General features: G+C 37.1%; 1 protein-coding gene across 5 annotated transcripts in view; it reads right to left on the bottom strand.

Annotated features, from left to right (window-relative positions):
• plxnb2b (plexin b2b) overlaps positions 1–27,060 on the bottom strand; it is a 523,354-nt gene that overhangs the window by 378,313 nt on the left and 117,981 nt on the right. For all 5 annotated transcript variants that reach the window (XM_061969610.2, XM_061969615.2, XM_061969611.2 and 2 more), the window contains exon 2: positions 19,785–19,925. The gene's annotated coding sequence lies outside the window, so the exon portion shown is untranslated. The remainder of the gene's footprint in view (positions 1–19,784; positions 19,926–27,060) is intronic.

Here is a 27,060-nt window from a genome sequence, read left to right as displayed (position 1 = left end):
AAATAATTCAATGTGATTATCTTGTGTGATGACTGTATTATGATGATAGTATATATCTGTATCATGAATCAATTTAAGTGGACCCCGACTTAAAGAAGTTGAAAAACTTATTGGGGTGTTACCATTTAGTGGTCAATTGTACGGAATATGTACTTCACTGTGCAACCTACTAATAAAAGTCTCAATCAATCAATCAAAACACATAGAATCATCATACTGCTGTGATTATATGCATCAAGTGTTCATTCAAGGCTAAGGCAAAATATCGAGATATATATTGTGTATCGCAATATGGCCTTAAATTATCGCAATATTAAAAAAAGGCCATATCGCCCAGCCCTAGTTCAATGATGCCATTTCTGTTTGTCATGTATAATTTTGTCTATTTTGTGTTTATCCTTGAATAAACAGGTCAGTTTCTTGTTACTAACCATTGTGTATGATTCAAACTCCCCTGATTCAGCTGGCTAGTTGTTATCAAGAGTACTAAAACCCTTTCAACATGATTCTGACAACTAAGTAGGCTAAATAACTTTAAACTTTAATACATGCTCGAATAGGCCAGTATCGGTATCGGTCAGTATCGGTATCGGATCGGAAATGCAAAAACAATATCGGTATCGGATCGGAAGTGCAAAAACCTGTATCGGGACATCCCTAATATATACTGGGGCATTTTGCCTATAGTTCACAATCATTATGAGAGACTAGAACACTTTTTTTTTTTTTAGGATTTTAAAGATCATAAAAAAACGCTTGCAAAATGTGGGTAATGGGAGTCACTGTTGTTGCCTTCAAAGTCTCTAAAACAACTTCAAAACCCTCCATCAACATTTAATATACACACTGCAAGTATATATATAATGTAGTAACAGACACCTTCATAACAATATGTAATATGTACAATATACACACTGCAAGTACAGTATATATATATATATATATATATATATATATATATATATATATATATATATATATAATGTAGTAACAGACACTTTCATAACAATATGTAATATGTACAATATACACACTGTAAGTATATATATAGTGTAGTAACAGACACCTTCATAACAATATGTAATATGTATAATATACACACTGCGAGTATATATATATAATGTAGTAACAGACACCTTCATAAAAATATGTAATATGTACAATATACACACTGCAAGTATATATATATATATAATGTAGTAACAGACACCTTCATAACAATATGTAATGTGTTCAATAATTACTGAATTTTGGTCATTTTATGCACAGCCGAAACTAATTATTTGGCGCATTTATTTCTGTTTCCATAGCAGCGCATTTCCGACTTCCTGCAACAAATGTGTTTCTACTCCCGGAATTAATCGCGAGTGTGTTTTCTAATCATGACAGACTTGGTGACAAACAAAAAAGACGACTATTTTTGGACAAATGAAGATTCACAACCTTTTCTTTTTGAAACTGAATAAACTGAGGATGAACTGCTGTTTATAGAAGCGAGCACGAAGAAGAGGCTGAGACGTTGGAGCAGATGAAAGCCCGGAGAGTGTGACGTGGCCATGCTGCAAATCTAAAACTTTGAGCCAAGCTATGCCGAATTAATAGAGTGCTTACTCAAATCCACTGGAAACATACCCGGCAAGTTTGACCAAACAGACAACTGTCCATCGAGTGAGTCACTTTAAGATCGATCATGATATACGCAGCATTTTATGTGTGTTGGTACAATTACAGTACATACACTGTCTGGCTAGCTGTGTACAAACAAAACATGAAATAATACTTTACAGATACTGTAATATGATTGTTCATGTTTTTCAGTCAGTACAGATTGGTGTTCTATCACAGTGTTGTGCATTACCAACTGAAAGACATTTTGTGTTGTTGCAGAAAGTAGCTAATCTCTTTCCGTATTTAGCTTTTACAGCTAATAGCGTAGCACGTCGATGTGTTAGTACGCTAGAAAATAAATAGTTCCTCAGTGTTCACTCTTACAATAACAATGTTGCTACAGTTTGGTTATTTTATAGGTTACCGAACATGAATTAAGTATTGTTGAAGGTTTTTGAATGCATTTTTAAAGTGATTTAGAGGTAGAATTGATTTCTCCCGTTAGCTGCATTGCTAGCTACCAAGAACGAGCCGATTTCTATGTGTTAGAATGCGAAAAAAAACCACAAATCTTTTGTCTTTTTTCTCTCATAATGATTGTGAATGATGGGCAAAATTTAAAAAAAAACCATGCAGTTCCCCTTTAAGCTTCCGCCAAGCATTTTCTTAACATGCGATGTCCCTCAAAAGAATAACAATAGAAACTCAGCTGCTTACAATAATCTCATCATTGCTATATTACAGTACATATTACAACATTGGTTCTACTGTATTGCTGCCGTGTGGTGCAATATATTTAGCAAGTGACCATGTGATCACATAGAACGCTATTTTCTCCTTTCTACTTTCTTATGAACTTAAAATTATGATTAAGTATTATGAAATTAGTTTTTCGATTTTCATAACAACAGCCTCTTTTCAGTTAAAATCTGCTTCCCATTAATGCTCTGTCAACACCCAAAAATAATAAAAAATAATTGTATTGAGAAATGCAGAGAAAAGGTAAAAAACGAAAAGGTAGATAGAGCGGTACAAATAGATTCGGTACGCACACACCATTGTGGCGAGGCCATCTGTCAGTGTATAGAGCGTTAATTACAGGGGGAAAAAAATCACAATTTCACATAACATAAGATCACCTTTTGTTCACTGCATATGCGGTAAATCCCCACTGAGAAGAAAAGCAAAACGCATGCATAGTTCAAACAGGCAAACAATAGTATTTAACTACATTTACTATTAGCGATGGGTCAAATGATGCTGCAGCATCAATAGCCACAGGTACATTGACAACATTGACTTCATCTGATCATAATTCAGATTAGAATGTTCCTGTGGACATGGACCCTGAAAAAAATTATCTGACTATGACGTGCATTTTCATGCATCACACCTTAAATCGGAATACTTTATTTTGACATGCGCAGAACCTAACATAATTGGAAAGGTGTGTTATTATTTGTACTATGGCGCCATCTTTTGGACTAGTTCGCTCACTGCAGTTGCTGAAGAAGCATTTGACTTCCACTATAAACAGACAAGTATTTGTGCATTTCTGTTTGTCCGACATTATCACAGTATTTACTTCTAATGTGTTCCTTCCGTTCACTTATTTTGTTTTACCTCTCTTTTAGAAATTGAGCTGTTCTGGGCTTTTTATGTTGTGATTATGTACGGGTTGCGGAGCGTCTTCATGTTTCAAAATTCTGTGTATGTGTCTGAGGCTAGCAGTTAGCACACATACTTGTGTTTTTGCTAGTCTGGTTTTAAAGCAACAACAGTATATAACGCTACTTCTGTACATGTTGAATGGGTTCAGAATACTCCGAATGGCGTGTTTACATGAACAATTTGTATTCCGGTTAGTCTTTTAATCCAATTAAATGTGTCCATGTGCGCATAGCTAGTGCTATATGAAACACAAGGAGAGATACGGTTTTCCTCGAAATGTGTGTCACTTTAAGAAAAACAACCACGTGACCGATACAACTGCTGTGTTGTTTGCTGTGAAGCGTCAAACTGTCTTTATTGGGAAGCGATTATTTCGGCTTATAAGTGACAGCTCGAACTAAAAAAGGTCAGAGAAGTGGCGTGCCATCATCGATTTAAATGGAACTAAGAAAAATGTACAATTCCAAAGTCTGTCATCAAATAAGGATACATGTTCTTAGTTTTCCTGTTTACTATTTGGCTCATAAACCAGAGTTGTATTTATTCTAGAAAAATACTAAAATAATTATTTTTGCTATCTATTAAATTGAAGTCAAATATACTGACTTTTTAATTCGGTAGAAGGCAGATGGCCATTATGAAACACCAACACAGTATCAGTGCAGTGTCAATACAGATAGTGAGTGTGCCATACACTCACTGAGGTGTCATCACTACTTACTACCTATTTTTCTTTATGGACACAATTTGAGGCCACACAGTCCTATTTTTAACGGCATCTGAAAATGTATCTTAATGTTCTGAACTTCTGTTTCCATTCCAATAAAATCTGAAATTATTTAAATATCATGTCTGGCTGTATACGGCACAACCAATGAGTAAAGCGGACTTATTTTGGTGCTTTTTTTTCCCCAATTGAAACTGACACAAGCGTCCAGTTGAACTGAATACTTTTCCATTATAGCGTCTGAGTCACTTGACAATAAGGACATAATCCTTTTAAGCCTGGTGAAGAGAATGATTGGTATTGTTGCATCAACAACTACATAAATAATAGTCATCAGTGGTTTTGCGAGAGCACCATCAGACTAGCGTAACTTGACAGCTTTGTCCTAATGACTTGCAACTCCCAATTACTGGATCCATTTCATTATTTACATTGCTCAGTATCGCCAAAAAGAGGGCTTTCACCTGCTGAATCGTTCTTTCAGTGTGTTTTATTCCATCTCCATAATTGCACTTTGATGCTTTGAAAGGTGAGTAAATACATCTTCAGAGCAATTTAACACCAACTTGAAGTCTTAGAGCTGCTAAACCCCTCGACATTGTGTATTAATATTCATATTTGAGTGGATCCACTGCCAGATCTATGCTAGTCATTTCAAAAACAACAACACATAAAAGCACATTTCTTTATCAAGCCACAGCAGACAAAAACTGGACCCTCACAGATGTTTTCCATCAAGACACGCTGCCAAGCAACGTCTGGCGACGGCGGGAAGGAGGAGCAGGAGGAGGGGAGCGATGTCTAGAAGCAGGCTGTGAAATTCTGTGATTGCCGCTCCGGTGAATACGGGAGGGAAAAAAAACTGGCAGATCACGGCGCAGATTTGCATCGCTCTAGATTTTTGTCTTGAAAACTCTTTTTGAGAAGCTCGTCTGCCACTCAACACGGCTTCCCCTTAAAGTGCTACTGACTGTTGAGCTTATGCTAACCCAAAGCCTGACCGACATGTTTCCGAGAGGGGCGATGGTTGATTAACTCCGGGGGAAAAGTCTCATACCGTCACCTCAACGATAACCAACGACTAAGGCACATAATCCAAGAGAAGCAGTGAATCACTGCCACATAACTGCCGTTGAATTACAACCTCAGGGAGAAAATCACGCTTCAAAAATCTCTCTACACGCATAACACTAAAAACCTTTAGCGTATCAGTATGTGGAGCACAGATATGGAACGGCTTGATCACACAATTCAAACAATGCACTGAGTTTAAAGGAAAACTGAACACACGTCGTTCCCATTTCCGTGCATTCTATATAGTAAAAAACTGCTAGAACTTTGGTGGCTAATGATAGTGGTTCACCTATTCTGCCTATACGCCCTCTAAAAACCTCCAACAACATTGAATATGCCTGCTGTAACCATGGAGTATTCATGATAATGCAATATTTACAGTATTTTGCTCATTTTAAGCAAAACCGCAACTTATTTACTGTGCGCATTGATTTCACAAAGCGCATAGCAATCAACTAAACTGAACTGGATTTTAAAATAAAAAAATGTAAAATACAAATTAAAAAAATTCTGGACTCGTACAAGTGTCAGCGAGAATACATTTACCATGTTTAGACATAACCGGTGACGTGACAAGTGGGCTTACATCACAAGTTGAGGCGGCGTGGCGAAGTTGGGAGAGTGGCCGTGCCAGCAATATGAGGGTTACTGGTTCAATCCCCACCTTCTACCATCCTACTCGCGTCGTTGTGTCCTTGAGCAAGACACTTCACCCTTGCTCCTGATGGGCCTGGTTAGCGCCGTGCATGGCAGCTCCCGCCATCAGTGTGTGAATGGGTGAATGTGGAAAATAGTGTCGAAGCGCTTTGAGTTCCTTAAAAAAAAGGTAGAAAAGCGCCATACAAGTACGACCCATTTACCATTTACCAATCTCAAACAGCTCGCATGGAACAAGGCAAAATTGTTTTACAAATATCTCTTCAAATTCAAATTCTAGCACCTGTGAGGATCTCAAATACACAAACACAGGTGCTAACAAGGGAAGAAAAGTGAGGTTTGCATAATATGACCCCTTTAATGGAGATCTTATATCATGTATTCCTTAAATTCTTTCTTATCTAATAAATATCGGTGTCTGATATTATTTATTCCTTAAATTATTTATTATCTAATAAATATCAGTGTCTGATATTATTTATTCCTTAAATTCTTTATTATCTAATAAATATCACTGTCTGATATAATTTATTCCTTAAATTATTTATTATCTATTGAGACTCTATTTACCATGAATTGATTTACTTGGAAGTTTTTCAACTTACTTAAACAAGTTGAAAAACTTATTCGGGTGTTACCGTTTAGTGGTCAATTGTACGGAATATGTACTATACTGTGCAATCTACTAATAAAAGTTTCAATCAATCAATCAATCAATCTAATAAATATAAGTGTCTGATATCATTTGTTCCTTAAATTCTTCATCATTATTTGATAAATTCCACCATGTCTGACATGATTTATTCCTTAAATTATTTATTATTATTTGATAAATACATCTGTGTCTGATATCATGTATTCATTAAATTATCCACTATTGTTTGATGAATGCCATAGTCATAGTGTCTAATATGTATTCCTTAAATTTTTCATTATTTGATATATACCATGGTGTCTGACATAATTTATTCCTTGAAATCTTCTTTATTATGTGATAAATACCACAATGTCTGATATAATTTATTCCTTAAACTCTCCATCATTATTTGATAAATTTCACTAAGTCTGACAAGATTTATTCCTTAAATGATTCATTATTATTTGATCAATTCCACCATGTCTGACATGATTTATTCCTTAAAATTTTCATTATTTAAAAAAAAACCTCCTTGACTGATATAATTTATTCCTTAAATGATGCACTATTATTAATGCATACCATAGTCATAGTGTCTAATATGCATTCCTTAAATTTGTCATTATTATTTAATATGTACCACAGTGTCTGATATATTTTATTCCTTGAATTCTTCTTTATTATTTGATAAATACTACAATGTCTGATATGATTTATTCCTTGAATTCTTCTTTATTATTTGATAAATATCACAATGTCTAATATGATTTATTCCTTAAAATTATTTCTTGTTATCGACGAAAAACTAAAGTGTCTAATATTATTCTTGAAACCAAATAAAGCAGTACCATAATCCTTATTGCAAAACCAGCTCGGACAGCCGCGCAACTAATGAGATGCAAGCACAATCTATCCTAGCTCCCTCCCAAAGTCACCATTTAGACAGCAGTTGTGCAGGGCAGACCTTTTTTGCAGGGGCTGGAGTGGACAGCTATTCAGACCCTGAGGCCGGATCTGTTCCAACTGAGCGCTGGCAAGAAAGCGGTCAACCCAGTCCGCCTCGACAGCTTGGATATTCACAGGAGGCGATGGAAAACTGCAGGGCAGAGGTGGGGGAGGAGGCTAACGGGGTGATGAGTCAGAAAAACCAAAATAGCCCAAACGACGACGTCAACCCTTCACAAACACAGCGTCAGCCATGGAGGCTATTTGACCAGAGTTTAGGACAACTTCATGCAGGTTATTTCATGTTAGTTTCCCGCCTGCAAGCACACATTACTTTGATGTCTGACGACTTTATCATGTGACAGGCATGAGCGAAGGTGCTTTTGCAACGCTTTCATGCATACTGAGATTGTTTACTGCAACTCTTTGCTTCGGTAATGATGATTTTTTAAAAAGCACTGGTGATGCATTTTTGATTTATTACAGCAGAAAAACAAAAGAGTTTGGCCAGCCGAAAAAAGACAATTCCTAGAAGTGACACAACAAATTAGATGATTTTTTGTACAGTATATATATATATATATATATATATATATATATATATATATATATATATATATATATACACACACATCTACAGTATTTATACATATATATATATATATACGCATGTATACATATATATACGGTACGCATACATGTATGTATATATATATATATATATATAAATGCGTGTATATATATATATATATATATATATATATATATATATATATATATATACATATATATATACATATACATAATTACATATATATACACATATACATACATATATACATATATAAACCTATACATATAAATATATACATATATACATATATATACATATATACACATATATATATACACATATATGCATATATACATATATACATATACAAACCCTGTTTCCATATGAGTTGGGAAATTGTGTTAGATGTAAATATAAACGGAATACAATGATTTGCAAATCCTTTTCAACCCATAGTCAATTGAATGCAATACAAAGACAAGATATTTGATGTTCAAACTCATAAACTTAATTTTTTTTTTGCAAATAATATTTAACTTAGAATTTCATGGCTGCAACACGTGCCATAGTAGTTGGGAAAGGGCATGTTCACCACTGTGTTACATGGCCTTTCCTTTTAACAACACTCAGTAAACGTTTGGGAACTGAGAAGAAACATTTTTTAAGCTTCTCAGGTGGAATTCTTTCCTATTCTTGCTTGATGTACAGCTTAAGTTGTTCAACAGTCCGGGGGTCTCCGTTGTGGTATATTAGGCTTCATAATGCGCCACACATTTTCAATGGGAGACAGGTCTGGACTACAGGCAGGCCAGTCTAGTACCCGCACTCTTTTACTATGAAGCCACGTTGATGTAACACATGGCTTGGCATTGTCTTGCTGAAATAAGCAGGGGCGTCCATGGTAACGTTGCTTGGATGGCAACATATGTTGCTCCAAAACCTGTACGTACCTTTCAGCATTAATGGCGTCTTCACAAATGTGTAAGTTACCTATGTCTTGGGCACTAATACACCCCCATACCATCACAGATGCTGGCTTTTCAACTTTGCGCCTATAACAATCCGGATGGTTCTTTTCCTCTTTGGTCCGGAGGACACGACGTCCACAGTTTCCAAAAACAATTTGAAATGTGGACTCGTCAGACCACAGAACACTTTTCCACTTTGTATCAGTCCATCTTAGATGAGCTCAGGCCCAGCGAAGCCGACGGCGTTTCTGGGTGTTGTTGATAAACGGTTTTCGCCTTGCATAGGAGAGTTTTAACTTGCACTTACAGATGTAGCGACCAACTGTAGTTACTGACAGTGGGTTTCTGAAGTGTTCCTGAGCCCATGTGGTGATATCCTTTACACACTGATGTCGCTTGTTGATGCAGTACAGCCTGAGGGATCGAAGGTCACGGGTTTAGCTGCTTACGTGCAGTGATTTCTCCAGATTCTCTGAACCCTTTGATGATATTACGAACCGTAGATGGTGAAATCCCTGAATTCCTTGCAATAGCTGGTTGAGAAAGGTTTTTCTTAAACTGTTCAACAATTTGCTCACACATTTGTTGACAAAGTGGTGACCCTCGCCCCATCCTTGTTTGTGAATGACTGAGCATTTCATGGAATCTACTTTTATACCCAATCATGGCAGCCACCTGTTCCCAATTTGCCTGTTCACCTGTGGGATGTTCCAAGTAAGTGTTTGATGAGCATTCCTCAACTTTATCAGTATTTATTGCCACCTTTCCCAACTTCTTTGTCACGTGTTGCTGGCATCAAATTCTAAAGTTAATGATTATTTGCAAAAAAAAAAAAAGTTTATCAGTTTGAACATCAAATATGTTGTCTTTGTAGCATATTCAACAGAATATGGGTTGAAAATTATTTGCAAATCATTGTATTCCGTTTATATTTACATCTAACACAATTTCCTAACTCATATGGAAACAGGGTTTGTATATATATATATATATATACACACACATATATATATATATATATATACATACATATATATATATACATATATACATATATATATATATATATATATATATATACATATATATATATATATATATATATATATATATATATATATATATATATATATATATATATATATACATACATACATGTATGTGTGTATATATATATATATATATATATATATACACACACACGCATGTATATATATATACATATATATATACATATATATATACATATATACATATATACATATATATATATATATATATATATATATATATATATATATATATATATATATATATATATATATATACATATACACAGATTAGGGTTGTACGGTATACCGATACTAATAAAGTACCGTGGTACTAATGAATTAAAAACAGTACTTTACTGCTTGTGAAAAATAACGGTACTTTTTCCCCCCGGACACAACGGTGCGCCGTCATCACCCCGTGACATAGCTGGTGAAACAAGTAGAGGCGCTTGAAACAGTGTGGAGGTAGAAAAGGAAGAATGGATGCATTTAACACCATCAACAGGATGAGGGGACATACATGCTTCTACACACCTGGGACGCTGTCTTTCATTGGCCCCGCCAGGTCGGAGAACAGATACCGCATGGCCGGGTCGGGGAGCTTTATTTAGCAAGTAATTCTACTCTTAAATTGCTAATGACTGCACTTTTATTGAAAATTGCTTGAATGTTGAAAATGAGCAGAAAATTATTCCTCTTGTTAAATCAACCTAAAGGGCCTGTTGCACTTGATTCAAATAAGATGTGAATGCATTGGCCATTATTTGTTGTTTACTTGCTTGTGGTATTAGTAATTCATTTAAATCTAATTCCCTTCAAAGAAATAACAGGAATATAGGAAACTTCACCTGCAGTGTTCACTATTTATTTCACATTCACACTGCTTGATTTGTTTTGCTCAAACAATCAATTTTAACTCACTGATCGTTTAGGACCAAATAGTTCTGAAAAAATGTGATTTTTCCTGAATCGTATCGGCGACCGCAAATATCGAATCGTTGTTAAATTGAATCATTACACCCCTAGTGTCCGCTCAGCAGTGTTATTTGTGATATTCTCACAAAAACATTCAATAGGTTTAATTAAAACATCAACATTAAAACTTTATACCTGACAGACTTGCTTTTAGTGTTGACAGCAACATTAAAAAAAAAAAAACAGGTCAGTGGTGCTCAGGGGAATATGAAAAATAAATAAATTGATGACAATAAACAAACTGGAGACACGTTGTTTGCTCTACAGCGGGTCTCCCTTCATTCATTTCGGGGGGTTGTGCCAAGGGAAAGCCTCACGGGAGCGATGACTGACACCTCCTAAATCCTGGTGGACGCTCCAAACACTGTGTCGTTACCATGACATTTACAACATCTCCTTCTGGGATGTGAGACGAAGCTTGACGCAAACAAAATGGAAGAAGAATGATAATGATGGATACAGCGCCACAAATGGGAAGTAAGAATGTTTAATGTGTTGGGATTTGGGGGCACTTGTGTTGTTTTTATCAATTTGGAGCCAGCACAAAGGAACCACATTTTGTTCAACAGGTGATTTCATGGAGGAAATAAGTGCTTTGTCAGAATTCCAACAACACCCTACTGGTAGAAGCTAATATAAATCTACCGTATATGTATTGGCAACACCAATTCTCTCCATCTGTTTTGCATGGTGTGTAGATATATGGTCGTATCATCCCGTAGCTTCCCATAAAACATTAATATGGACGCACACGACATTGTGGAGCAAGGACCTGTCAGTCAAATGGAAGGCTACCGTATTTTTTGTACCATAGGGCTCAGCGGTCACAATCATTATGAGAGACAAAAACACACGTCTTTTTTTAATAGGATTTTAAAGATGATAAAAACATGGTACTGAAAATGGGACAGCGAATCCAGGCCTAAATAAAATATGGGGAAAATCCAATGACCTGGATGATTGACAACATTCACACATACGGAGAACATCCATGATGATTGGTTGGTGTTGGTATTATGAGTCACAATTGGCTAAGGTTAGGGCCAGACATGACAGACTGGCCAATCAGGGGAAAGATAAGGTGGGTTATTGAAACCAAGAAGAAAAATCATAACAGACACGGACTCATGTCACATGAAGACGAGGGAGTCAGAGACAGAGGGACGCTTCAAGCTGACCACTCGGGAAAAAAAAAAACTATTTGAAAATATCAGAGGAATTCTCTTCCGCAGATTAGATTTTTCCTTTAGTGATGAAGATGACGTGCAGGAAACCCATAGCGTGTCCTTGGCCATATTTAGACAAATGTATGCCTTTAGAGAAAACAAAACCTCAGATTTTAGTTGTTGACTCTGTAAACCAACATCATAACCGCTCTCTTAATCCAATACGTGGAACACAAATGTAGGAACACACATTAAAGTGAGTTCATGAAAAGTTTTACTGCACATAACCATTACCAACTGTTCCCAAATAACACACGTTTTTTTTCAAGATATATATATATATGCCGTTTTTTTACAGTATGGAGAGAAAATTAATAACATTATAGGGGTGGGCCAAAGAAAAAGCAAACTAAATAAATACATAGAGTGGGGTGTGGGGACCCCTAGAGGTAGTTGTAGGGTGTCCCCAGCTAAATGACAGATAGTTAATAGTAATATTTGAACAGTAACAATAACATTGATATTATACATGTGGACCCATAGATAGAAATGTCGTTAAATGTAGCTAGCTACTTTTGTCGTGTAGCTTGTAGTAGCCTGCTACAATTCTTCGGGTTTAGCTTCCCCTGTAGCTTAGCTACATTTAATGGAGAGTAACTTGTAGCTTAGCTTACTACATTTTCCAAGTAGCTTGGCCATCACTGTGTGGGAGTTATTTGCTCGTCAGCAAGCATGATGTCAAATTGTGAATGTATTGTAGCTAACTTAGCTGTGCTAGCGTTGCCAATGTTTTTGCCTTCCTGTCCCACTCCTTCACGTTAGGTTGTGGTAAGTGATATATGACATCTATTATGTTGGACAAGTGCAAAGTTACAGTATGAATTTCAAGAGTGGATGAAGTACACGAGAGCGCTTTTTTAAGCCACACACACAATTGCAGCTCATAGCATTAGAACCAAATACACAACACATAGGCTTGCTAAAAGCACTTTAGAGGTCAGGTGTCAAGCAGCAGTCAAGTTTAGCCATCAAGCATTTATCTTCATGTTCACATCGGGAGGAAGCTGTATAAAATGTGCAATTACAGCTTGCTATTAAATTCCTCACTTTTTTTCCAATTAACAAGCAAGTGCCTGCCGTGGCCTCCAGTGAGTGAAATATGGACAAAACAGCCCTTTTAACAGCCCTTCATATAAAGTGATTACGGCAGCGGTTAATTGCAGGGGATCTTCATTTAATGAGCACCAACGCCGACTGTTAATGACTCAGGGTTAATAAACAAGCACAGAAACAAGTAAACAAAAGTTGTCGACAGAATACGCAACATACTTGCTAAGTTATTGGCTGATGCTTGACTTATAATTGGATGGGTTGTTTTTCCCTGACACCCAAACCATTTACCCTCCAGCCCATGTTCCACTTCTTTGAGCACCAGAAAAAGTGTTTGTTTTTTTGCTGGTGTTGCGTGCGACCGGTCTAGTGTAAGCTGGTGCTGCAAATGCCACATTTTCCCTTTTGCTCTCGCTGGAGCTCAGCATCTGCCTGCTACCTCTACCGCCTCCTGACAGCCAAACAATAAGAGCCTTAATAAGTAGAGAGCGGAGGCTCCACTAATTAGAGGCACCCTTCCAACTCTTGCCGTTGACTTGTAAAAGTCCGATACAGCTCGGCCACAACTGTCGGGAGTCAAATAGGGACTACTTTTACTTATATTTGTGGCTGCCCGGTGGGAGGAGGCCAAACAGCAGTAGAGCGCAGACCTCCACCTGTCTGTCCCCTGAAGATGTCCACAGTTTAAACATTGGATTCCTAAGGTTTTCTTTTTACTTTATATTACTTGCTTGCATCATTTAAATTAACTTTAAAACATCTTATTGTCAGAATGTCATCCGAGAACATTTCTTTCAATCACAGGTGTCCACACCTTCAAAATCTTGGAAATGTGTGTCATTATATGGGGGGCCAAATGGGACAAAAGTATATACCAGATTTTCTGGACTATAAATCGCTACTTTTTTTCCTAATCTTTGAACCCTACGGCTTTGTATTGAACAAATAGTTTTCACACTGAAAAGGTGTGGTATTGTTTGAGCTATGGCGCCAGATTTTGGACGAGTTTGCTCACCACAAGTGCTGCTGGTTGAAAATGTACTTACTGTTTCGCGCCTTGAACCGGAAATATATCCCGTTTCATCGACTATTCGTCTACAGTGTTTCTGCTCTTAAGGATTCTTCATTCATCATTCCAAGCAATGTTTAAAAGTTTTACAATAGAACTAAAACAATTCTTATTTAATATACCATCACATGTGTAATGTCTGTAGGAATGCTTTCATGCATATTTGTAGGTGCTATGGTAATGTAATCAAGCTCACATTGTTAGCATTAGCGAGTATGCTAACATGTTTATTATTAACTTACAATGGCATTCTATTTGTAATGTTTCAGTTTCGTAAATTCACCACGTCACGGTGGAATTATTGGGTCTGTTTAGCTGATTTAAGAGCTAGTTTCCACAGCTAGTGGGTCCATGACGATGACTTTTGTTTTGTTCGAGCAGCTGTTTTACTGCCGTGTGACACGAACTGTTGGAAATAATTAGGGTATGTAAATAAACATTTAAAAAACAATTTCATAGGCTTATTTTAGAAAAAAAAAAATTCTAAAACTTGGTGGGTGCGGATTAAATGTCGGTGCGCTCTATAGTCCGGAAATTACGGTAAATACGTCTTTAAATAATTACTGAAATGTATCATTATTTTTTTTAAATCCTTAAAAAAGTCATTAAATGATTAAAAGTAATTTTATGTTAAATTAATTAAATAACACATGCATTTAATTGAAATTATAAATAATTGATGACACATTTAAGTAACTTTTTAAATATGTATTTGTCCCATTTGGCACTACATATAAATAAGGCCTTTTGGTATTTTTGCTAAATGTGTTTTGACAGACATTTTTTCTTACAGCATGCAACTGCAGTTCTTCTTATATCAATATTATGTGGTGCAAAAAGCTATACTGCCTTTTTTTTGCCCTTGAAACCCTTTTTAAAATTAATTCTACAGTAGTGGAACTTTTAATACCTGCTTGCCACCGTGACTTTGTAATGGAAAGCAACTTTTCCATCAGTTTTTGGCATATAATATGATGATAATCAAATAAAAGGGGCAATTTTGTAATAATATTCCCCATTTATATAGTTTCGCAGTTAAAAGTGTCCTGTTATAGAAATGAGTTTGACACCCCTGCTTTAAATGTGTTACATAAACGCACAACATTAATTTGCTCAAACAGTTTTATCCAGACTCCAAGGGAAATTTGCCAGTGAACACAACAGTCAGAGTTTCATGCATTGACCTCATCACGGACTACCGTATTTTCCGCACTATAAGGCGCACCTAAAAACCACAAATTTTCTCAAAAGCTGACAGTGCGCCTTATAACCCGGTGCGCTTTATATATGGATAAATATTAAGATTCATTTTCATAAAGTTTCGGTCTCGTAACTACGGTAAACAGCCGCCATCTTTTTTCCCGGTAGAACAGGAAGCGCTTCTTCTTCTACGCAAGCAACCGCCAAGGTAAGCACCCGCCCCCATAGAACAGGAAGCGCTTCTTCTTCTACTGTAAGCAACCACCCGCCCGCGTAGAAGAAGAAAAAGCGCGCGGATATTACCGTACGGTACGTTTCATTTCCTTTGTGTGTTTACATCTGTAAAGACCACAAAATGGCTCCTACTAAACGACAGGGATCCGGTTCATGAAAAGACGCAATCTCTCCATCCGCACACGGATTACTATTTCACAGCAACTGATATTCCTGTGAACCGCACTGTGGATACAACGGGAGCACGTACGGTGAATATTCACACCACAGGGAATGAGAAGTCATCCTTCACTGTGGTTCTAGCTTGCCATGCTAATGGCCAGAAACTTCCACCCATGGTGATATTCAAAAGGAAGACCTTGCCAAAAGAGACCTTTCCAGCCGGCGTCATCATAAAAGCTAACTCGAAGGGATGGATGAAGAAAAGATGAGCGAGTGGTTAAGGTAAGTTTAAGTTTACGCGAAGAGGCCGGGTGGCTTTTTTCACGCAGCTTCGTCCATGTTGATATACCATTCCATGCGCGCCCACATCACGCTGGTTTTAATATATTATTAAAGTTTGACTGACCTATTTGACTGTTTTTTTGACATTCCTTTAGCGCAGTTAGATGCGGCTTACAACACGGGGCGGCTTATAGGTGGACAAAGTTTTTAAATATGCCGTTCATTGAAGGCGCGGCTTATAAGCCAGGGCGCCTTATGGTGCGGAAAATACGGTATATAGCCAGCCGTGTTACCTTTCAGGTAACCATCCGCGGTTAAGGTAAAGAAATATCTACAGTCAAAATGAATTGCGTGATTAATATGATTAATGCAAGTTATTTGTAATTAATTACATTAAGTATTTTTGACAGCCCTAATTTGGTTGTTTAAAAATGCCAGACTAATACAACTCCAGGGACAAGAAGTACAAGTATAGAAAAAGAGGAAGATGTTTGAGCAGCTTCAGTAATGAGACACAAAAGAGATAAACCGAGACGAAACATGGAGTCAGGTGAAGGACAGCTGATGCAAACAGAGTCTGCAGACTCTTTGGGAAAAGAAATACAGACAAAATATGTGGGAGTGTGAGTGAAAATACAAAATGGCCTAACAAATGACAATTATGGCACCATCTATAGGTTGTGGTCAAAATGTTTTGGAAGATGTTCATGTAATATACATAGTGTATATCCTCAAAATTTTACTATCATTAGATAAATAGTCAACGACATGCGGAAAAACCATTGCTAACTCCTATGGCAGCCAGGATTTTCAACCAATCCTTCTCACATTTTACACACACACGGCAAAAATGTACACCAAATTTCATGGGGATTAGGCTAAATACCCTAAATTCACAGAGTATGTTTAAACTGTGTGACTTATAGAGTTTAATAGCAGCGCCACCATGTGGTGTATCTGTCAGGAAAATAACAGCGTAGGCAACACAGCAGGAGTACATGCTTTGACAAAAAAAAAAATTCTAGTTTTGCTTGCTCAATATGTGTCCAAACGGATTAAGAGAAGAAAAAAAACGTACTTTACTTGACACTTACGGTATTTACAGAAAATTGGAGGAACATCATGTCTTTACATCTGAGGGGTCCACAAACGAAACATTAATCCGTAAAAGACAAAATTGGATTTATTCGTACATCGCGAGGTAACATATTTGATTGACATAACGAGTGCCGTGCTGCTGTGATCGTGACGCTAATGAGAAAAAAAAGTTTGTTTGCAGTTGATTTCCTGCTACAAACATTAGTCTCATTTACAATTCATGTCTGCAATTATTTTTATGCTTTGAAGTTAATATTTTGTTTCATTATTTAGCTGTAGATTGTCCCTGTTGTTCATCAATTTTTGCTAGCGATATCAAGACTCAGTATATGCTGTTGAGATTTATTCATCTACTTTATTAATACTATGAAGGATTTTTTCTTGATGCTAACAAATACCACCAAAGACGCTATAATGTGGTCATCTGTGTAAAATAAAGCACTTAAGGCTTTCCTGCACAACAACAACTAAGTTTTAGTTTCTGTTATGAAAATGGACAACAAAAATACAATGGATTGGACCAACAATCCCAATATTTATTACTAGGACTTAACGTGACGTTAGTTTATTTGCACAAGCAGGTCTTCTCGGTTATATTTAGGCACAGCAACCACAAAAGAACAAAAACTAATGCCATCTCTTCTCATTTATTTATGTTTAGTTCTGCTCTCAAACACTACTAATATAGTACAGAATAAACTTGATTGCATCACAGAAAGTTTCTCAAACAAATTAAATGTTCAAACAAACATTTTAAAAAGTGATCACTGCGGACACGAGCATGGTCCGATTGTATTCTACAAGATGATGAAAGTGATATTTTTAAGAGCCATTTTCTTTGACACACTTTTGTTTCCTGACTTTATTACCTTAATGAACCACTTCTTTCAGGACTCTTTGAAAGCTCTTTTCTATCTCTTTGTTTGAACGACTGGAACACCCAAGAACAGAATAGCAATACAACATTTTCTGCTCAAACTCTACACTCACTCTCACTTGTTTACAAGGGGAACTGCACTTTTTTGAGAATTTTTCGTTCACAATCTTTATAAAAGACAAGAACACACATATCTTTTTTTTTTAATTAGGATTTTAAAGATGATAAAAAAACGCTTGGAAGATGCGGCTAATGGGAGTCATCATTGTAGCCTTCAAAGTCTCTAAAACAACTTTAAAACACTCCATCAATGTTTTATATACACACTGCAAGTATATACAGTATATAATGTAGTAACAGACACCTTCATAACAATATGTTGTATATACACACTGCAAGTATATACGTATATAATGTAATAACAGACACCTTCATAACAATATGTAATATGTACAATATACACTCTGCAAGTATATATATAATGTAGTAACAGACACCTTCATAACAATATGGTTTATGTACACACTGCAAGTATAAATATAATGTAGTAACAGACACCTTCATAATAATATGTTTTATATACACACTGCAAGTATATATATAATATAATTTCCCCTCAGGGATTATTAAAGTATAAAGTATTTCTGATTTCTGATGTAGTAACAGACACCTTCATAACAATATGTAATATGTACAATATACACACTGCAAGTATATATATAATGTAGTAACAGACACTTTCCATAGAGTGAGGTCGCTGCAATGTGGTCACGCTGCAAATCTGGAATTTTTCAGCCTAGCTATGCCGAATTAATGGAGTGCTTACCCAAACTGGAAACATCCCCGGCTAGCTGGACCATCGGACAACTATTCATCAAGTGAGTCACTATACTACTGATCATGATACATGCAGCACGTCATGTGTGTTATTACAACTACAGTACATACACTGTCAAGCTAGCTGTTTACAAACAAAACATGAAATAATACTTTACAGATACTGTAATATGATTGTTCATGTTTTTCAGTCAGTACAGTTTGGTGTTCTATCACAGTGTTGTGTATTACAAACTCAAATGCGTTTCGTGCTGACGTACAAGTTAGCTTACCTCTTGCCTTAGTTAGTTTCTACGGCTAATACCGTAGCACGCCAGTGTGTTAGTACACTAGAAAACTAGTTCCTCAGTGTTCACTCTTACAATAACAATATTACTACAGTTTGGTTAAATATACAGGTTACAGTACATATATTGTTGACGGTTTTTGAATGCATTTTTAAAGTGCTTTAGAGGTAGAATTGATTGCTCCTATTAGCTGCATTGCTAACCACTTAGAACAAGACACTTTTTATATGTTAGAAAGCAAGAAAAAACTAAAAACTTTTGTTTTCTTGTCTCTCATAATGATTGTCAACGATAGACAAAGTCCTGAAAAAAGTGCAGTTCCCCTTTAATGCTACACTCAAGCTGCTTAACCGTCATGTGAATGAAGCACGCGAAGAACAAAAACGGATGTGACGTCATATGCAACCCAGCAATATGGATTTTGTCGAGGCTGAACCCCATCATTCATCTTTACATGGTTTCTTTTGTAGAAATTTGCTTCAATATGCAAACCTTCCTATTTCCCAGTTCAAGAACCAATTGAAGTTCAAACATGGAGGTTCCACTGTAGATGGAACATGGGTGCTATACTCACTCTGGGGAAGATGGTGGTGTTGGTGTGGAGAGTGAAACCTCCTTGACTTGACACGTCAATCACGAGCCGACAGCCTCGGGCTAACTTAGCCAATTAATTGGACACCGCCACTGACCCCCGACTTCATGAAAAACCCCGACTCTGCAAGGGAAAGAGGCGAGGATTAGGAGGGACAAAAACACACACAAACATGCACATGTTATACACACAGATACATGTTATATCCAGGCACAAACACACACACTGTAGGTGAATCTGAAGGTGAGAGATAAATCCAATCAGCATTGAGGGCAGCGAGCACATACACACTGCTACTCCCTGGAGCTTTGCACCCATGGCAGAAAGGTGCTGATGGCGAGGAGGTTGTTCAGAGCAATTGGGTGCAGAGGTCACTGTACTCCCCCGTACGCCTACACACACACACACACACACACACACACACACCTCTCTTCCAGGGCTGCAGTGACAACAACAGGTGTGGTGGCCGGCAGACATGCAATTACCAGGCCGAGAAGCTACTCTCTGGGACAGGAGATCAGAGCTACAGGGTGAAGGGGTGAGAGGCTAAGGGACCACTCATAAAAAAAAGTCCCACAGACTTTTAGCCCAAGAAGAAATACACATCCAGAAAGAAGGCTTTATGTGCACTACTACACATGTTAGTGGTCTGACACGGTAATCACATATTTTTCTGTGTGTGTGTGTATATGTATATATGTATATATATATATATATTTACAGATTGTGACAAATACGGACTGAAGTGACATTGTTCAAGGGGCGGACGTGACGATTGTCAGTAAGGGGCTGTTTGTGATTGTTACAAAAGATGCTATCATCCAGGAGTGTTTGCAATTTTTATGTGACTCTGTATTTTCCTTCATGTCGTGTAGAGATACTCAAAGATTGTGATTGTTTGCCTTCGAAAGCAGAGTTTTCTAATGTAACGCTCAATGACCTGAGCTGCAGAGTTCTTACTTTCGCACTGTGTCTTGCTGGGTTGTACCACAAAAGGATGAGTTGGGTTTTCTCAAGTTTTCCACTCCTTTTTTATTTTAAAATCAAAGATGTTTTTGTTTTATTACGGCTTTGTGTGTGTGCCATTTGGGGCTCAGCACACACCTTCTATGTAATTGCTCTATTGGGGCCTTGTCTCTGGCTCTAAGCCTGTCACCATCACTCTCACTCTGTCTTTTCTATCCGTTGCTCTTTGGCCTCCCTCTTTTTTTTCTCAAACCCTCCCCCCCGGCCCCCATCTACTCCCCCCACATGGCTCATTATGGATGATCCCCACCTGCCCTATCTGGAGAGTCTGCTCACACACTTCCGTAGCAAATGTTCTATGCAACAAGATAGAGGTGAAAGCAGAAAGACGACTGGCATTACTGTCCTGTCTCCCACACAACAATTAACCTTTACAGCTGGGGCTACTCACCTGGCAGCCTGCGAGCCAAATATGGCCTGGGGCTGACAGTTAAGAACGTCAGAACATTTTTACACCACCGGATCACTGTCGTATACAGGATATTTGGCTGGAGTTTCTTTAACAGCAGCAGTCCACTGCAGAGGACGTTGGTCCTCAGGAGGACGTGCAAGATCTTCAACTAGTGTTCAGCCAGCAGTCGAAAATCTTTGACTAGCATATTTGCCTTAAGTTCTTAAAGGGGACCTGTGAGGATGTCAATCGACACAAAATACTTCATTGTGGTTGAGATAATATGGATTGGATATGCTTTAGTGTACATTTTGCACACATTTTGTTCCACAGTCACTTTTATAACCCTTTTCTGCAAAATGTTCGATTGTGGAGTTGTTCCCACATTGCAAAGAAAACCACGGGCCACCCTCTCCAAAAGTATCATTCATCTTTTGAAAAAGTACGCTGTTTAAATATATATCTTGAAGTCGTCACCGCTCTTTTTTCCAGAAACGGTAAAAAAGAAACTTCTTAAACATTATGTAAATTCACCCGGTCTCAACATTAAGTACACCTGCACAATCTGATCGATTCAGACTAAGCATAAGAAAAGCTGCTTTTAGCAACATTTATGTCACTGAACGTCACACGCTGGTGTTATTATGTCAAAAGTAGGGCTGCAACTAACGATTATTTTGATAGTCGATTAGTCAACGATTATTCTAATGATTAATCGGATAATAAAGCGTATATATATTTAATGGCTCTAATTTTTCCATTGACTTCTAAATGCAGCTTAAGTTATTTTGTGCATGTCCTTACTAACAACAAAGATGACTAAATCATTCATAAATATTTATCTATACTGTAACTGTGCTGCTCATTCAGCTGTTAAAAAATGGAAAAAAAAAAAAAAATGTCCATTCAAAGAAAGGAAACACAATGTGTTAAAAACAAACAAACAATTAACCTTGTTTATGTATTTAAAAGCAGTTCAAACAGCAGCAATGAAAACAAAGAACAAAACACAAAATCTAACTCTTTCAAAAAGAAAATAATGTTGTGACGTTTAAAAAGCTGCACACCGATATTGGCAGTTTTAGCACTCTAAATGACTCAATATGTAGAATAGGGTTGTACGGTATACCGGTATTAGTATAGTACCGCGATACTAATTAATCATTTTCGGTACGATACCGTCTCTGAAATGTACCGGTCCCACACCCCCCCACACCCTTGTCAAAGTCACATGTCTGGTTTACGAGCTGAGGATCATTTTCAGCTGTGAACAATCACGGAGTACTTACAAGCAGACACAGTGTGTAGACACAAAAGGGAGAATGGACGCATTTTGGCTTACTGCAAATGTCTGCAGACTAATTAGGAGCCTTTGTTTGTTTACTTACTACTAAAAGACAAGTTGTCTTGTATGTTCACTATTTTATTTAAGGACAAACTTGCAATAATAAACATATGTTTAATGTACCCTAAGAATTTTTGTTAAAATAAAGCCAAGAATGCAATTTTTTTGTGGTCCCCTTTATTTAGAAAAGTACCAAAACGTATCGAAATAATTTTAGTACAGGTACCTGTACCAAAATATTGGTATTGTTACAACACTAGTGTAGAATTATATATTTGATTAATTCTTAAATGTTGGCTATTTAATAGATTGTATGTTTAATGTTATGATACCTCCGCATTGGTGCCTGTCTGTCCCTCTCATTGTGCGTGTGTGTGTTAAAGTATCTTTTTTATAGCATTGCAAATTGACGCTGCTTTACAAGGTACTTGAATTGATGTAGACAAAGTTTAGCTGGCTGACTTTGGCTAAAATTATAGTTAAAGTTATTTTTCACACAATTTTGTCTCACTCTTGTTAGCTAGCGAGCAAGGTAGAAGCTAACACTCTTACCGAGGTTGAGACCACATCCTCCCTCCAAATGTCTGACATCATGTCTTTAAATGCTGGCGTATCACAGATGTACTGCCATAAAAACAAGGTCCGCTTTGCAAAATGAGCTAAGTATTTATGTTTTTAACAAGAATAAGAGGAAATATCCTTACACTTGACATGTTAGCACTGGCCATGTTGATGGCAAGTGACCCACGTCTGCCTGCACTAACAAGGGTGATGACGTCACGACCATTGTCGACAAATATAATTGTCTGCGACAAATTTTCTCTTTGGACAATGTCGTCTAATTGTTGCAGCCCTAGTCAAGATTCTATTTCTCTGTTTTCTGATGGTCTGAAACAGAGGGGGCTCATTCCTCTCTGGTTGAGAACTTGACTTAAGGTCTAAATTGGTGCTCCCAGCTCACGGTGACGTCACAACGTAGCCAGACTGTAAAACCCTGTGAACAGAGGCATCTAAAACGGCGTGTTAGCGCAGGCCAAAATACACGGAGAGTATGATTTTAAGCTTTGGCCTTTTTTCACACGAGTATCGAACGTAACAATAAGGCTGGGCGATAAATTGATATACTCGATATATCGCGGGTTTGTCTCTGTGCAATATAGAAAATGACTATATCATGATATTCGAGTATACGTTCTCACGCAGTTGCTTTTAGCTGCGGGCATTACACTACAGGCGTTTCTCATTCTTTGTTGTCTCTCCTTCTCACAGAGACATAAAACAAGTGCACCTTCTTACATACGTCACATACGTATGCGCCCTCGCGTAGCGGAGAGGTAACAGCATGGGTAACGTTAGCTGTGGTGCGAGTGGTAATACAAGAGAAAGAAGGTGCGAATCTGGTAACAAATGAAAGAAGAATTAATTCCCAAGAAAAACAGCACGGGGTCCATCGTCTGGCAGTGTTTTGGCTTCAAGCGGGAATATGTCAAACAGGCAACCGTATTTGTCAAGTGTGGGGCGTTGCTACAAAAAGTAGCGTTACTGCTAATATGTCACATCATTTGAAAAGTCACCCGCTAGAGAATGAAGAGTGCTTGAAACTCCGCATGTCAACATCTCTATTCGGTGCCACACCCACAAAATGCCGAGGCAACCATTTCCACATCAACACCGTATGAAAAAAATAGTCAACAACAGAAGGAGATAATGTCCGCTGGAACCTAATACATAGCGAAGGACATACACTATTTGATTTCTTATTATGCAGCTCATTTTTATTTGACAGTTATTGAAATATCTTGTGTGACATCCTGCACAAAAGTGCACTTTATTTGTTTTAAACTATTGTAGTGGCAAAAGTGCACTTTAATTTAGTGTTGTTTTGATATGTCATCTTAGTGACATCATGCACAAAAGTGCACTCATAGCTTGTTTTAAAATGTCTCTGACAATCTTGCACTTTCTGTTTTGAAATGACATGAATGTTTGTGCCACTGCTTAATAACTGTTTAATAAATACAGTTTTGGTAAATTGACTTAGTTGTGATTTCCCTCTCTGCATGAAAGTTTAAAATGAGCATACATTAATGCAGTATGAACAAGAATGTTTTAATGTAGACACATAGAATCATCATACTGGTGTGATTATATGCATCAAGTGTTCATTAAAGGCTAAGGCAAAATATCGAGATATATATTGTGACTTGGCCTAAAAATATCGAGATAATAAAAAAAGGCCATATTGCCAAGCCCTACGTAACAGCATTTATAAGTTAGACTAAGTTAGACGAGATTCATTGTTTGTCCTCTCTTAGTCAGCAGAGAAGATCGTTGACAGAGCGTACATTGGCATCGTATACAAATATTAGCCCCGTAGAACTATTTAGTTTAGTGTCATGACTTCCAGCCCCACCTCCTCTTGAGTTGTGTCCGTAGGTTGATAACCGCAGGCAATTTTCATTTGAATGCCCCCACCCCCTCCAGCCTGGTTCCCATGCTTAAGGCTTACTTTGAAGCGTAATGGATGTGGTCAGTTGCAGCTGCTGGCAGGCTAGCAAGGCCACTATCATAGCGGTTATCTGCCGGCCTGAGTAGCCTGTGATGAATGGACGCAAACAGGACGTCTCCATTGATCAATGCGCCTCTCACGCCGAGATGAGAGCCACCCTTATCATATTCCACTTTATTTGTAAACTTTTCCATCCAATTCACAGCCTCAGTAGGGCCATTGATCTTTGATCGTTTGTTTTGAATAAAGGACCAGCACCGTTCTGTATCTCCAACCATCCATGACAACAGCAATTGCTACAGCCATGGCAAAGCATGCAAACATCGCATTGATCCATATTCACCGGGAAGGTGAGGATTGGTGTGTGTAAAGCCACTGTTCCAGTCATCAATTGTACTCCTACATCATCCTTGGATGATGTAGGAGTACAATTTTTGGCAAATTAGTGTATCAGAAATATTTCTAGAAAAGCAACAGGGAGTCATTTTTAGCCAGAAACTGTAATTCCATATAAAGGATCATTGATTAGAGCTGCACAATTAATGGACTTTGAGGTTTTACAGTGTGCACATTATTAATCAATTATTAATTTATTTTTTTCAATTCTCTCAATCTGTAGATTAAATCAGAATATTGTATCTTTGGCCTGATGACCAATCAAAAATGGTCACAGGAAACAGTACTGTGCAGCCGATGCAGTCAGTATGCTAATAAGATTTGTGTTGTATTACCGTACAGTATCTGAAAACAAACCTTTTAATGGTGACAGTGTAAAATGAAGCATCTACGGTGAAAGCATTACGAGGCCTGTAGACTTAGTTCAAGATGGGTGGATGACAACGCGGCTACGACAAGCTGTCAAGGACTGTGTAAGCAAACATCGGTGTTGTATACGTAATAGTAGATTTTTGTATATTTTTCTAATATGCAGCAACTTCAGACAAGGCTTCTTTCACTCATCGTTCTAGCAGTTTTATGTATTTAAATGTATAAATCTAAAAATTGCCAAATGAATCGCTATTGCAATTTTTGGCAGGTAAAATCACAATTAGGTTTTTTTCTCAAAATCGTGCAGCCCGAGCGTTGATATTTTCAAACAAAGCAAATGCATAGAAAAATACATGTTTTTAAAAATAGTCATGTTTGTGTGAACATGTAGATACTAGAGGTGGGAATCTTTGGGCACCTCGAATTCCGAATACGATTACGATTCAGGAGCTACGATTCGATTTCAAATAGATTATTGATGCATATTTATGTTTATTGATGCAGTTTCACATTTCTTTTCGTTTCACTAAATAAGCGTTTATTACTTGCAACATTAAAAAACAGTGCATTTGTAATAAGACAAACCTAAATTTGTCACATTTACTGAATTAATTGAGATGTGTGCAAAACTGGACCATAGGGAACTGAGGATGTGCAGTTCAATCCATCCATCCATCCATTTTCTACCGCTTATTCCCTTTGGGGTCGCGGGGGGCGCTGGAGCCTATCTCAGCTACAATCGGGCGGAAGGCGGGGTACACCCTGGACAAGTCGCCACCTCATCGCAGGGCGCAGTTCAATCCATGTGTTTGAATTTTTTTTCAAAATAAGACGATAAATAAGTACAGAGATGTGCTGTGAGTAGTAATAAGTATCAATAGACGTGGAACATGATAGTATCATGTTTATATACATTACTAACTATATATATATATATATATATATATATATATATATATATATGTGTGTGTGTATGTATATATATATGTGTGTGTATGTATATATATATATATATATATATATATATATATGTGTGTGTATGTATATATATATGTGTGTATATATATATATATATATATATATATATATATATATATATATATATATATATATATATATATTTCCCAACTCATATATAAAAAACCCTGTTTCCATATGAGTTGGGAAATTGTGTTAGATGTAAATATAAACGGAATACAATGATTTGCAAATCATTTTC

The sequence above is a fragment of the Nerophis lumbriciformis genome, linkage group LG10 (assembly GCF_033978685.3).
Source record: "Nerophis lumbriciformis linkage group LG10, RoL_Nlum_v2.1, whole genome shotgun sequence".
NCBI classification, from domain to species: domain Eukaryota; kingdom Metazoa; phylum Chordata; class Actinopteri; order Syngnathiformes; family Syngnathidae; genus Nerophis; species Nerophis lumbriciformis.
The sequence above is the reverse complement of the archived record's forward strand: the minus strand, read 5'-3'. Positions and strand labels throughout refer to the sequence as shown.